Raw genomic sequence first — 15,440 nt, forward strand, 5'->3', positions numbered from 1 at the left:
CCTTGAAAGACTAAGATCCAGCCCTGGTGCCAGCAATCTGAAAGCTGGAGGCCCATATTAGGATTAAATCTATGTTTTAGCACTGGAAGCAGCAGTACCCTGATTTGCAGAGGTGAAGAACATCTGCAGCTCACAGTGGCTGCAATGAAGGTCCCACATATCTAAATATCTCTTGGAATCTGATCTCTTTTAAAACATACAGGCTCTTAGTCTGGATTTACCAATCTGGTCTCCACCTCTGTAATACCAGGATAATAAACCAAAATGTCTCATGGTGGGGAGGGAGGGGAGAAGACCGGGAAGCTGACTGGTCACACAGAAACAGGAGGTAGGTACCTCATTTCTGGTTCCTCCCAATGCTAACAGAAAACGCTCATGTTGCCCCACTGACTCATGCTTATTAGTAAGCTCCTTGTAAACAGCGATAACAGGGAATCACCACTTTGTGAGTGCTTCAGTTTTGCTCCTGGGTTTAGCACTAAAAATAAAATAAATAAATAATTTAAAAAAAAAAAAATCAATGCTCTGGGGGCATTGACATTTCTGCGGCAATATATATAGATGTGTGCACATGTTGCCTCCTATTCCTCACCCAGCAGAAGCAGGACCATGACCTCACTCTAGCCAGCTCTGCAGCCCTCCAAGGGCTGGGGCAGCCCGCCAGTTGTCACTTGCTTCGCTTAAACAACACATGGCTGCAGCCAGGATGTTAGGGACTCCGGGAAAATGCCTGGGTGTTTTGTCTGGAGCCAGAAAAGTGTGTGATGTGCTACAGGTACATACCAAGGAAGGATTTATGCTGGCAGGTAGCCTCATCTAAGTGTTCCTGCTTCGGCAGGGGGATTGGACTAGATGATCTTCTGAGGTCCCATCCAATCCCAAACATTCTGTGATTCTCTGAATAGGGGTCCAGAGAGGGGTAGAAAGCCCACAGCTGAGTTGTATTATTATCTCTGCAGGGATGAGGCCCCTTTTATCCCAAAGGATCCTGTTGTGCCTACAGAACAGTCAGTAACCCCATGTTGGGAACATATCACCCCCCGCCAGGGTATAACTGGAGCCCAGCATTGGCATGGCTCAGCCCGAGGCTGGGTCCTAGGAAGGGAAAGCAAAAGCAGAACTTGGTTGAAATTGCAAGGGGAGGTGGGATGCAGTTTTTTTTCCAGCTGTTTTTCATGACTCACCCTGGCTCAGCCCCCACTCTTTTTAAAAATCTTGTTGAAAATTTAGACTGCAGAGCTACCCAAAGGGGTTCAGTGACCATCACACTGCCCAATAGGAAGGATAAACAATCTGCTTACACCTCCTCACTGCTCTTCTGGCTCTTCATCCACAGCACCCTGTTTATCCCACACAGAGCTATTTATACATTTTATCTGCCAGATCTTTCTTGGGGATTGTGGACATCTGAGATACAACACCTCCTTTTGGAGACAGGGCCCATGTCATTTGCTCCAGGCTTCATACAACAATTTTATATTTACTTCAAGTTCACCATTGAAAAAAGTGGGCTTGGAGATTGCTTTTGTTGACCCCCTACTTGTCAATCATTAGCATTAACCCCTTTCTCCCAAGCTCTGGCAAGTAGCAGGGTTTCAACCCATTTAACACATAGACATTGTCCATCCTGAAGTGTTCACATTCAACCTAAGTGTCAAACACAGCAACATCAAAACTACCCTCTATTTTAACCACAGCTTTTAGCTACCTGCTAAATGTCCCTTAAGCAACTCACTTTTCAGTCAAATTTCACTAAATGTGTCTATGTTCTCTTCAGGACAAACTGAAATTTGTACTTTCTTCAGTTTGGGGAAAATCAGTCTCTTTGAAAATCCGAATTCATATATGCTACCTGTGATTGTCCTGACTTTACTTACATTGATTGTAATGAGGCAATTAACTGCTGGTAGCTCAGCGACAAATTCTTCTTTACCCATCACTGTGAATCTAAAGGAGAGACAGCATGTGCTGGATGGATGCATCCTCTGCTGGGAAATTATCATCCAGCACACTTATAAACTCCCATGAGACTTGTCGTTGGCCTGCAGGCAATCTCCACAGATGTGTCCTAGAATTAAATTCTCTATGCAAATATAGTTTTCTTTTCACACATTGCAAATAAGCCTGTAGAGAGACATCCGTCCCAGGTCTCGTTTGATGAGGCAGTCAGTTATACACACAGGCGTGCACAGAGTACTCCCTCTTGGGCTTTACTCATTAGTGCATTGATCTACATACAGTCTGCTTCGAGTTACCCCTCATTGTAAAACAGGTAATGTTGCCATTAACATGAAGCACCACCCTTATCTCTTTCACTCGCTATCTCCTTTCTCAGCATGCAGTAGCCAGCAGTTGCACCGTCTCTGTAAGAGAAAATATCTGGCCACACTTAAGCAATACCAGTTTTGCCCAATTCAGTCTTAAAAATGAAACTTTTCAAAATTTTTATCTTATTGACAAAGTTTCTTTTTCTGGAATATTAAAAACCAATTAATTTTCTTCTTTTCACATACCCACTTAGTCCACGGTTCATTGAGTTTAAACTGTGAAGCTTTTGTCCATTTGAAGATTCTCTCTGCAGGGTTCATTGGAAACATCCTGCCTTTTCCAGTCCATTTCCAGGCTGTGAGGCTGGGTGCTGGGCTTTGGACAGGCAGCCCATCCTGTAACACCACTCTGCCCCCACAGACCAGGGCTGAGTGCCCCACGCAAAGCAGCCACTCAGCAAACACCAGCCACTGCTTTAACCTCCAGGAGCTCCCATCCTTTCCTCCAGCTCACAGGACCTTTGATATGACCACTTCTTTCTACTTCCTTCTACTTTCCTGAGGTTCCTGAAGTCTCAAATAAACCCTTGGTACACTCACACCATCCTCCTGACTTTGTAACCCTCCCTAAATAGTCTCTTCTTAACTCCTCTTTGTTTTCCTTACAGGAGCTGCCAATTATAATTGATTGCCTTGTTAAAGCAACTGGGCACTTGTGTGGGCCACTCTTGCAAATTGAGCCAAAGAGCTGCACTCAGAGAGGTTCTCACTGCTCACTCCATTTCCCCCCAATACATCCTGGAAAACTGTCTATTGATATGGTGAAATCTCTGCCAGGAGAGGTTAGATGCAGCTGAGAAGAGCAGTATGAGCCAGGTCACATCTCCTTTCAAGCCTATTTTCCATATTTATGTGATTCACAGCAAATTATTCTACAGCAAATTATTAGGCCAGCTAGTGCTGCTCCATTCAGGGCAAGCTAAAAAGCTCCACTTTCTTTGTAACACAAAGCCCTGCATCTTCTCAGATTTGAAATAATATCTCAGAAATATGACCTTACAATCTTTGTATGGTTGATGTGGACCTCATTGTTGCTGGGTAGACAAACCAAGATCTTAGGAGTGAGCCAGGTGAGGACAGGAATAGGAAAATATGGGGAGAACTGGAGGAATCCAAGGAAAGACTAAGAATCTGATGGAAGGCAAGCACCTGCTAGTGGCATGAGACCCCCATCCCCTTGTAAGCAAAAGCTACAACACTTAGAACATGTCTGGGGCAGGAATGTCAGCTCCAGCGTGGTTTTCATATGCTTGAAAAAGAAGCTCACTCCCACTAGGGAAAACTGGTTTGCTAACAACACCCTACTCATCCCACCCGTCTCTTACACAAAATTAGGCTTATCCAAGATCTGCCTTACAGGGGGTCAGGTCACAAATTCATGGAAGGCTTGGGCCTGAGGCATGATCTCCTTCCAGCCACCGTTTGGCTAGTTCCCTGTAAGAAAGAAGCTGGTGCTCACTGCCAGTGGAGAGGCTGGTCTGCTTCAACTATCCCTGATCCTTTCTGCTCCACCCATTAAGCAGATCCATGGGGTGTTAAAAACTCTCTGTGAAGACCTTCTGCACCCCACCAGTGGCAATGCTGGGATCAGCCTGCTTGCAGACAGGGCAGAGCAGCGGGATGGAGCAAATCCTCTGTCAGATGTGGGAGAGAGGTTGCCAACCTCCTGTAAGTTGGTTTCCCACACGCTAATTATTATTTTTTCAGGATGGCATCAAGGGGAAATCATGAGGTTATGAATTAGGTACTGTGTTAAGGAAAAGGAAGCCATGGTAGGGTTTCTGAGAAAGCAGCAGGCTGATCTTACACCACAATGTGTAGGCAGAGTGTAAGGGAATCGAGGGAGGCTGTGACCAAGCTTTCTGCTGGAGGAGGCACCAAGCATCTGTCTGGCTCTGGCAAACAGGGATGGTCATATAGGTTTGGTCCCAGGACTCTGAGACAAACAATTGCCTCATCTTTGATGAGATCTTCTTGGACCAGTTAGGACCATTCCCATTTTTAGGGTGATGTCCTAAGGGAACAAGGCTTATTCATTGCATGTGTTTGTCTGCCCAGCATCTCCACTTCACCAATAACTTTTAAACCACCTGGCAAATTGCAACAAATTCAACAGTGGGCCGGGACTCTCAAAGCTATTAAGTTTATACAAGTCCCAGTGGCTGGATGGGGAGAGAGAAACCTGGTGAATCGTTCTCTCCCCTACTCCAGCATGTGCACAGCTTTCATTAGACATGGGTACATCCCTCTCATAGGGATGGGATCAGGCAGAATTGCTTCTTGTGGCAAACCACAGGGTCTGCTGGTGGGAAGACCATCCTCAACTGAGCTGGACATAGAACAACATTTTTTTACCATAATACGGAAAATGAGGGGAAAAAAATGAAGAACCAGGTGGTTTTCTGCTTCTTGTTTGTATTCTGCTTCTTATTTGTATTTTCAATTGGAAACGTGGTATTCATTGGTCCCTGTTTTTGGTGAGTAAATGACTAATGTCCTCCAAGGTTAGGTGATACTTCAGTGAAAGACCATGCCTGGGTGCCCAAGCACATGCTGACACAGGATACCAGGAGTTTGGCTAATTTTAGGTGAGGGACTGGTCATGCTAGCTGCCGTCAATAAGCCTGCTCGCCCTTTCCTTTCATACTGAGACTCAGTGTAGGATTTTTATTAAAGGTTTAGCATGACCTGGAACCCAGGGGAAGCGTTCAGCCTCTTTGATGCTAATCTGAACCACCAAACCTTTTAAGGTTCACTTAGTGCTGCCAGAAACACCCAACCCCAGCAGCGATTAGTGGTCTCCTGGGAGGTATCTCAGCCTCTTAGGATCTGACAGAGAAACAATAAAGTCTGCAGTGGAGCTGAGTTTCAGCAGTGCCTGTCTGCTAAATAACAGGTGGCAAACGATAGTTTCCTTCAATTGTAGCAGTTCATGACTACTCATGAAGTCATATAATGATCTCACCTCGGTTATTCACCATGTTCTTTCTTCTACCTGGCACGGTGAAGATGTTTTTCTTTCTAACAACTGAGAATAAAAACAAAAACAAACCCCTTTCTATTAATGCAGATCTAATGCACATGCAGTGCACAACAGAAGCATCCCTTGTTTCTGGCTCTAGCTGCCACATCTGAAGTATTTTTGTCTGAGTTGGCAAGACAGGTCACCACCTTCCTTTTAAGGTGGTCCCTTGTCACAGCAGGGGCCTAGCACTTGTCTTCCCGGCTGCCAAACACTCTGCTGCCAGGCAAGGACAGCACATCCCTGTTTCTGGATCCTCACAATCAAGGAAAACCCCTGCTTGTGGCAGTCCTTAGAGACAAAGACTTCAGTTTGAACCTGAGCTGACAACCACATGCAGCAGAAGGTGTTGGTGGGAGATGTTCATCACTCAACGCTTGTTCCTGAGGCTGGTGGGAGCATGTTGAATGAGGAGGTTCTGATGTCCACCTTGAATGGGCCATCCTGGAGCAGAGACCAACTGGCTGTGTCCTTACCCATCCCTGTGGGTACAGCTATGAAGTGCTGGGGACCAGCGGTGGAAGGTGGTGCTTCCAGGCTCACTAGGAGGAAGAAGAGAAGGCAAGAAGGAGGACACAAAGAAGAAAGGCCACCAGCCACTTGCACAAGCACTGTGGAAAAGCTCATCCATGTGAATGGGGATCCTTGGCAGAGTGGACTTATGTGCTGGCTGCCAGAGAAGGGGCTGTAACATGAGGAATGGAAGGGAAAAGGAGTATAATGGGGTCATGGAAAAATCCTTATGCAAAAGAGAGAATGAGAGAAGAAAGGGGTGCTGTGTGGAGGCAAATGGTAGCAAAGCTAGGCCTGTAAAGGCTGAAGAGCTGAGTCAATCTGCTGAATCAAAGCCAAGCCTTGACTTTCACAAGGACAGCGCTGCTGACTTCAGAAACAAAGGCAGAATGGGTTATGAACAACAGGGTCAGGAAATGGAAGTTACCACCATCCGCATTTTAATATCTGTAATATCAAGAATAATTCAGCAAATTTGAGTTCAAGGGAGGAACTGGGGTAGGTGGGAAGGTAAAAAGATGACTAGTATCACTGAACGAACTGACATGTGCCCCAAATATCTCGTGCAGCAAATATCTCTACAAAATCTGTCAAGTCAGGAGAAGATCAGTATGTCCAAAGAGCAGCAAGTGCAGAGATAGTGAGTAGCATGGAGAAGGGAAGGCAGCTGAAAGGATGGTTGCTGTGGTGTTTCTCCATGCCCGGGATAAAATATTCATTTATGGCATCAACATGAGACGTTGGACAATGAACTCACATGGCGGGGAAGACAAGCACACACTGCAGAAAGAATAGGCTGAGCTTTAGGACTTGAGTAACAATGGCTGAATGACATTAAACACTACTAGTGTTAAGGTGCATACTTTAGCCACGATATTGCTGTAAGTTGGGAGTTTGTCAGCTGAAGGTAATAGAGAAAGTGGAGCAGGAACAGGAGAAGGAAGAGTGACGACTGAGAAACAACAAGGCAAATGCAAGCCTGGCATGTGAGGAAACAATTGTTTCTTACTGTGTGTAAATCTGGTGCAAACGGATTTTGAAAGCAGAACTATTGTTTCAAGTGTGGCTCTGCAGCAGCTTTCTGTAGAGGCTCAACACCTGATTTAACAACTGCTTAAGCACATCTTATGCATGAGAGGCACTGACCTAAATATGCCCACATTTTACACCAAAAATACAAGTAATATGATAGATTTTCTACGGCTTTTAAGTTACTTTGAGTCAGGGACATGTACTTCAAAAATCACAGATCTCTAGCACAGAATTTTTAACTGAGCTTTGAAGCTCTTTGATAAATAATCTCACTGCTTTGTTGCCACTAAGAAACTTGAAGAGGCAACTGCAGATTGCTTTACCCCAACTTTTAAAAACTGAGATGCGAAAATATTTTACAACCCACAAGAGTTTTTGCTTGCTGTCGTTTAGAAGCATTATAATCACAGACTTCATACAGCGACATGCACCAGCCCTGGTGTTGTGAATTCCTCAGTCTCTCTGAAGGTTTTGCAAGCTGTTCATCATGGGATGCCTTAAAAATAAAAGAAACACACCTTTCTTCTCTTAAAAAAAAAAAAAAAAGCTTTTGAAAAAGTTTATGACTATATGTTTACCAGTGAAATTTGCACAGAAAGGACACTTATTATTGAATAAAAGATCACGAAGACATTTGTCAGCTTTTTTCACCCTGGAGAATAATGAAAAAAGTTAATGACAAAAGCAACAGGACTTTCGAGTTTGAAAAAGTTGTTTCTGTACAAGGAAAAGGAAGAGAAAGTCATTGATGAAATGGTTTGGCTGCCATGTAAAATTCAACAGTCAGGTGGAAACCTCTCAGATCCGGGATGTTCAGGCATGTTACGATGAGGAGAAAACACGGGCAATGGAAGGCTTTTTTATCACTCTAACCAGGAGTGCCAGCACTGACGCATTCTAATAAAACACCAGCTCAGCTTCTGCAATGCTTATTTAAACTCAAGGGTGTACCAGATTTCTGGGAAGGAGGCTTGGGAAAACACATTATCTTGGCACCTGGAGCAGTAGCAAAAGATGACTGAAACAGTCTTTTCAAATGCCGTTTCAGCCACTTCAGGAATTAGAGTACCGCATGACCAAAATTGCTGCGGACCCATGGCCAACTCCTGTGGTTGCCTGGACCAGGACCACAACTGTCAGAGTCGTCTGGAGAACCTTTAGAAGGATGAAAAGGTTTTCCACTGGTGATGAACTAGTCAGCATCTTAAGGATTTGCTGCATCACAATAACGCTGAATCTTCCCACCACTCCAGATATTACCGGAGGATTCATCTGCCAGTGCACTAAGATGATCAATGTGAAACAACGATTTGTGAGGAATATTTCCATATTTCTAACTTGCTACATTCCTATACATGGAAAAAGCAACATCTGTTACCTTAAACCATGATGAAGTATATTCTGCCTCTATTGACAAACCCTGTATCACACCACCATCACTAAGCAGTGTCAGACCAGAGCAGATATGCCTCATTTTGTTGTGTCAAAGTATAATTAGGTTTCACTTTTGCTCCCAGAAAGCTGGAGACAACACTATGATGGTTTAAAAAAAGCATCTGATGAGACTTATCTTCACTAGACACGATGCATGGGATGGTGTAGAAGGCCTATTCCATAAATCTGTTGAAAAGCTACAGCTTGTCTGAAGAGGGACTGGAGTTCAGAACATTGCATTAAAGAGGATGTTCCCTCCTCACTCACCTGTTACAGAAACCACCTTCAGACCCCATAATAAATATCACAGATCACCACCTAGAGCTGTACTTTTGCCAGGAGACCACAAAGGATGTTGGAAGGCGTTGTCTGTCAGGAGACCCTTGGTTCAGAAGCTGGTATTGGGTTTCAGGAATTATCCATGAGTCTGTATTCCTTCAACCATAAGAGGAACACTCATAAAACTTAGGTAACTGATAGTGTGACACAGCAGTGACACTTTTGCCACCTGTTTTCAGTACACTTATCAAAGGCAGCCACCTTGGAGGGGCAGATCTGCAACTGTCGGAACAGCACCCCTGTGACAACACTGAGCAGAAGGATGCAACTGCTGGGGAGCCTCTTTCTTTGAGAAAAATCACCTTTTGCATGCAAAAGTTCAACTGCATAGTGGTATTTCCTAACTCTGGGAGGCGCCTCACATGAACCTCTTGTTTTTATGTGCAGGACTCAGCCAGAGCTGTGCCTCCCCCAGACCATGTTGGGATCCACGCTTTTAACATCCTCACCAGTAGGAATTACAGTAACTCCTCCTCCCCTTGCACATTGCACACACGTTTTTCTGTACTGTTGATGGAAGACAAACCCTGCTAATCCCCCCCTCTGCAAATGGCATTGCACAGGGGCATTTATGAGCAACTGGTGCAGGTAAACAAGCACAAGCTCAGGCTCCTGCTTGCCACAGGAATATGCTGGCCCTGGGAGACGCCCTGCCTGCCTTTGCTCTCTTTCCTGGGGGGAATTCACTAGCCACAATCTCCTGCTTGAAGTGGGGAACATAGGAGCAAGAATACACCTCATCAGGGCTTTGCCAGCCACTATTAATGCAGGCCAAATTTATAGCAGTAAACCAGAGCAGACACATACTTTTCACTGCCACATGAATAGGGTAAGATGCCCGCAGCCCTTTATCAAGAGATGGAGAAGCAAATGAGATGCTCCTGGACATGCTCCACAGCAGGTTTCCTCCTCAAGGCTCCCGGTCATAGAGACCTCAGAGTACAGAGTACAGGGATGAAAACACCCGCTGCCGTGACACGCCTGGTGTATGCCAGCTGGCAGTATTTGATCGAGGCAGGTTTTTGCCTCCTAAGGCCGTACTTCTCCCCTCCACATACACACCAAACAAAATTTGTTTTCCTAAAAGCACTACGAAGTGTTTCTAGGCAGGATGCTTGGAGAGCTGTGACTGGGACCAAGGTTGAGCCATGGCCAGGTGGCCAGGCTTTTGGGGTGGGCTTTCCCCACAAACCATGGCAAAAGGTCACCTCTCGAAGAGGTTTTCAAAGTGCAGCCAGACGGGATTGCAAGTTGTGAAAGGCCAACATGAAGTTTCAGACATTCCTGGACCGTTTCAAAACGTGTTCCAACGAGCCCAGTCACATGGGGGTTTTTTGCAAGGCCTTTTATGATTATATCTCTCAGTAGAAGACTCACTACTGCTTTAAAGAAAGAAAGAAAAACAAACAAAAATGCAATTTAACTCCAAATATCTGAAGAGAGTAACTAGGGAACCCACCTTTGGAAAACACATTGCAGCATTTATTTGAAGATAAAAACCACTGCTGCAAACCGCTCAGGTCTGATTTGGATTATAAAGGGAGTTTGCTTATACAAACGCAAGAGATGTTTTGAAATCTTCCAGTGAGTCCCTTTCAGCAGTGTTACGCACAACAGAAATAAAGTGCGGGGTTCAGCCAGTGCTTTCACCAACCACCTTTGTGTGGGGAGGTTTTACGGGTAGGGGGTTGAATTTAGGGAGCCTCATGGACCCTTCAACCAAGAGCAGAGCAACACACGGGGAAACAAAGTCCTGCCCTGAGCAGCTCAGAGGGATCCTCTGCCAAGGAGATAGGAGAGTTGCAGTGACCTGTTTACCTGATGCGAAGGTTGTTCTCCAAAATCCAGACTTCTCACATCTCCAAAAAAACACCCAGCATGTTGCAAGCAGAGGGCTATTGTCAAAGGAAATAGAAGGTCCCTCACTTCTAGTGTCCAGCTCTGCATCCTCACTCCTCCCATTCCCATGATCTGTCAGCTTGGTGAATACTTGTTCAGTGTCATCCTGCTCACAAGGAGAATTCATTAAGTCATCTACACCAACCATGTGGCTGTTTTTCCTGAGAAACAATGAGGCTGTCCTCCCCAGAATTAATAAAACAGCATTTTCAAAGCCAGGCTTTGGAGAGGAACCACATGATGTTGTCTGGCACAAAGGGCAACATTTGCTCAATATTACGCATGTTTGTTATAAAGTCAATTTTAAGATGGATGCCAGGACCCCCAGGAATTACGGAAAAACATTTTTCCACATTGACATTTTCTTTTCCTACCCATTTTCAAAGCCGTAAAGCTGAAATTCATTCTTTCAGGGACAACCCCCAAATAAAACAATCCCGCAACTTTCATAGTGGTCCTCTCACCACCAATAGATGTTTCTGTCCTTGCTAATGTAAAGGATGACATGTCAAGCTGCTGGGCTTCAACTTGTGATCCCCTGTCTGCACCCAAACTATCACCCAGATGAAGGGCTTGTTTGCTCTCCCAATTTACCAGTTCATCAGCACCTGTGTCACAGCACAGGCAAGGACCTTGTAATACTCCTGGTCTGTCACATTTTCTTATACAAGGAATGATGCAGCTTGGAGAAATCATACATTTGCCAACACACCAGCTATAATCTTCAGAAATGTGTGAATGGCAGGTAGCCTTCTGAGGCTTTGACACTAACTGAAGTGTAGTATTTAGGATAAGTGTACAACTTGCTGATCAGTACTGACTTCAGGTGCTGCTTTTTCCACAGAGTTGAGAAGTGGTTAGAGACAGGAGGTTGGGACAACACTCTGAAGGTACGTTAATCCTTTGCAAGTTCAATAGCAAGCTTTGAGCTGCCACCAGTAAGTCCCAGGTCAGGGCAAAGAGAAAGGTACTTGGTGCACCCTGGGTGACCCATCCCTGAACTGACATCAGACGACCTGCACCCTCATGTCACCACAAAAGACAATTGGAAGAAAGACTTGGGTTGTGCTATGGATTACCTTCCCCTCTATCCTGAAAGGACCTTGTCTACTGTTAAACCTTCTTGCCAAAACTCTCCACTTTGCTGACAGGTGAGAGAGGAGACCCCAGCAAGTTGTGGTACACAAACACACACTCTCAACCCTCCTCTGGTAAGTCACCATAGAGCAGTGGCTATTGGAAAGGTAAGAGACACTTGGACATGGCATGCTATCTCCAGGCTGTGACTAAAGATGCAGATGGCCCTGGCCTTCTTCAGTGAAGCACTATGACTTCCTTCCAATAATTTTTTTTAAACAGTTGGTAGCTGCCACTCAAAACCTCAGTGCATAAGCAAAGGTGCATACATTCAGCTCTGGCTGCCTCGACCACCTAAGGCAGCCATCTGAGTAAGAAACGTATAGCTCTGCTTTATTAAGAGCACTTCCAAAGCATCAGCATAACACTCCGTTTGAGATCTGTGCTATTCCACCTGAGCCTAACAGGTCAAATTTGACATTCTGAACATCTGCTTCAGGCATCTATGTAACTTATGTTTTGTTTACACTCTTCTCATTGCATTAGTGCTAAAAGCAGAGAAGAAAGTTTGAGAGCCAGGATTTGCTCCTTGAGATTAGAAGATGGGTAAATAATGTCAGGAAGACACTGGACATTTGGAGAGACTTCTGCACTGGAAAGAGATTATAACACCACAGGAAGAGAGATTATGGACTCTTCATCCTTGGAGGTTCCCAAGACTCAGCTAGACAAACCCACAGCAAACTGAACTAGTGCTGGTGATAATCCTGCTTAAATGAAGAGGTTGGAGTAGAGACCACCAGAAGCTTCTTTGAACCAGCACTTCCACGGTTTTGTTTGCAAATATAAGAAAGGTATTAAGAAAGCACAGAAAAGGTTATCATTTAACAAGAATAAGCAAGAATACTTGAAGCCTCTTTATTACAGGCAAGGTCACTGCATTCCTTGGTATTTTACCATATTTGAAATGGGGCTACTGTATCATTTGAGAGGTTTTTCATTACAAGTTGAACCATCTCTGAAATAGTTTCTGCTGAAGTTGATATCAAGGAATTCTTGGTTCCTACTGTCTCATTTTCCAATACACCACGTTTCTGCACTGACAACTGGTAATTGCACAGCAGGATCTGGAGCATTTTGGCAATAGATCACAAAAACTCTTCAGGATGTAGGAGGAAACATGGGATTATACAAGAAATGGGAACACATTAGCCAGTTAACATGATCAGAAAATGAACATTCAAAAAGTCATTTTTAGGTTTCAGGGTTGGCGTATTAACAGAGAAACAACTTGGGAACTTCAGGACTCTTGTTTCCTATTGCTGGAAAATCCCACCATGACACTGGCCTTCTCTTGTTCATACATTTGTCTTGCCTGTGAGTTGCTTCTACCTTTAAACTGTGGAGCAAATTTCTGCAACAGTATACCAGAAGCAGACCAGGGTCTGCTCTGTAACACACACGCTGATCTGTCCCAAGAGGGGCCCAACAGTTTCAGCGGTCCCTTTCGAAGTGTCACCTACTCTTGGTTTCACACAGCACAAGTCAAATCTCATCTGTTCCCCCACCAGCTATAGCCCCACTTTTTATGTTTACAATTCTGCAAGGGTTCTACCTGCAGCAATACCAGAATCGAGATGCCGGAAAATAACGGACAGACAACTGTAAAAATAACATTTTTGGTTTAGTGTTTGCAATTTGTTTTACAGCTCATAATGAAATACTGTTAGAGATATTCTGCAATCATACATTTCTAGCAAAATACATTTTTAAAAACACAAGGCACTTTAAGACTTCCTAAAACAAATGTTCATGACAAAAATTCAACAAGAGGGCTGGACGAGAACCCTTTCTATCCTTAATGTTCAGGTCAGTAAAATATCAATCCTCTAGTCAGGCAGGCAAATGAAATAATCAATAGAAAGGTTTCCAAGATAGAGTTACCGCTGTATTTGTGTGCATTGTGAAGTAGTCTACTTGAAGAATCTTCAGCTGGGGAGGGACAGCATGGTGTGAATAAGATGCATTAAAATAGTTCTTTGAACTGAGAAACAAAGAAACATTGCAGGGATTAAGTTTCATTACTTTCATTGGATTAAATTCCTTCCATTCATTATTGCCAACAAGAGTAAGGAACAAAAAGGAGCTGGTTCTCCCCTCCCTCCCTCCCCCCCAACTCCCATTATAATTCAACACAAGATTTCAAAGACTTAAAATGACCAGGACAGAAGACCATGAAAACCTGCATCTGGCCACTTTGGAGTATGTTTAAATATTCATTACCAACTTCCTCAAGTCTCACCTCTTATTAAAGAAAGAGAAACATAAAAGGATTGGTAAGTGTATAAGTTGCTTCCAGTCAAACTGATATTTTGCTTCTTTTTAACAGGACCCCACTGTTCACATGAAGTACCTGCATTCAGAAAGGCGCCAGCAGCTCCCTGTGGCAGGGAGGCGAGGGGGCAGGGGATGAATGCAGGCAGGGCCCTGGCCCCGCAGGGAAGAGCCAACGAGCAACTTTGCTTCACACACTTGTGTCCCGGCTTAAGAACAGTTTCAAAAGCCAGACGTGCTGGGCTGCTGTAGCAACAAGAGGACTGATACCAAAACATTGACTGAAGACTTCACTTGGACACACATCTGTCGGAACTGAAATCCACTATTTAAAACTGACACAAAGGGCTATGATGTTGGCAAAACCACTGTCGACTTCTCAGGATCCCTGACAAAGGGACAGTAGGAACTAGTCCCTACCATCCATCACTGTATTTTCAAGTTGTGTCTTACCTATTTTGTTGCTCAGTACATTTTCCAGTCTTTGGGGGCTAACAATTGCCAAAACACTTGACCCCCAGGGGCTCAGTACATTAGGCACCACAGTACAAACCTGCATACCTAGTCCTCTCAAATCCACCTCTGAGGAAAAAAAAACCCAAACAATCAACCAACCATTTGTTTTTCTTACAAGTCCTTGATTGTTTTGAATTCTGACTTACTTGAATTGCACTTTAAAGTCCAGCAGCAAAAAGAAAATTTGATAGCTATATTCAGGAATATATATAAATTTTATAGAGACAAGACATTTTACCAAGTCTAAAAATGCATACAGACATTAACTGCATAAGCTGTCAAGTTTTGACATGGCTACAGTGAAGAAGCCGTGAAAAAGATTAGCCTATTTGCCCTATTAGAATTGGGGCATAAAGGGGATGCCTTCTTCAGTTAGGAAAGAGAACACAGTTAAGGATGGAGATAAATTAGAACCAGTTACCTCTGGTCTCAGCCTGTCACACGCAGAGGTGTCACTGTGCAAATAGGAACTGTGGTGAAATCTAACTGTGCGAAGTGAAAAAAATCCATGACTTCAAGACAACTGCTGCTAACGTGAAGAAAGGAAGGTGGTACCTCACAGCCCTGAGCTCAAAAGATCTTGAGATCTTAAGTTGTGTGGCTCACTTCCATTGGCAGGAGAACCAAGCTCTTCATCACTCAGTTGCTCACTACTGTTATACCAGCAGCCAATTCAAAATTCTGGCTCTGCAATCAGTTTACTGTCCTTCAGCACTGGTAAGACAATGTCGACCTGGAACAGGAAGAAGCATCTGAAACAGGAGATGAAGAACAAAACACAGGCCACTCACTGACCCCAGTTTAACTAACAGCATGCAGTCAGTCTCTCTCAAAATCTGTAGGTGGCTCTTCCCAAGCAAACCTCACAGAATTTGCTAAAGTGACATCCAGTTGCTTTGCACATATACCCTATTGTGTCTTAAAAATATACTTAAAAAAATATTTGG

The sequence above is a fragment of the Patagioenas fasciata genome, chromosome 1 (assembly GCF_037038585.1).
Source record: "Patagioenas fasciata isolate bPatFas1 chromosome 1, bPatFas1.hap1, whole genome shotgun sequence".
Classification (NCBI taxonomy): domain Eukaryota; kingdom Metazoa; phylum Chordata; class Aves; order Columbiformes; family Columbidae; genus Patagioenas; species Patagioenas fasciata.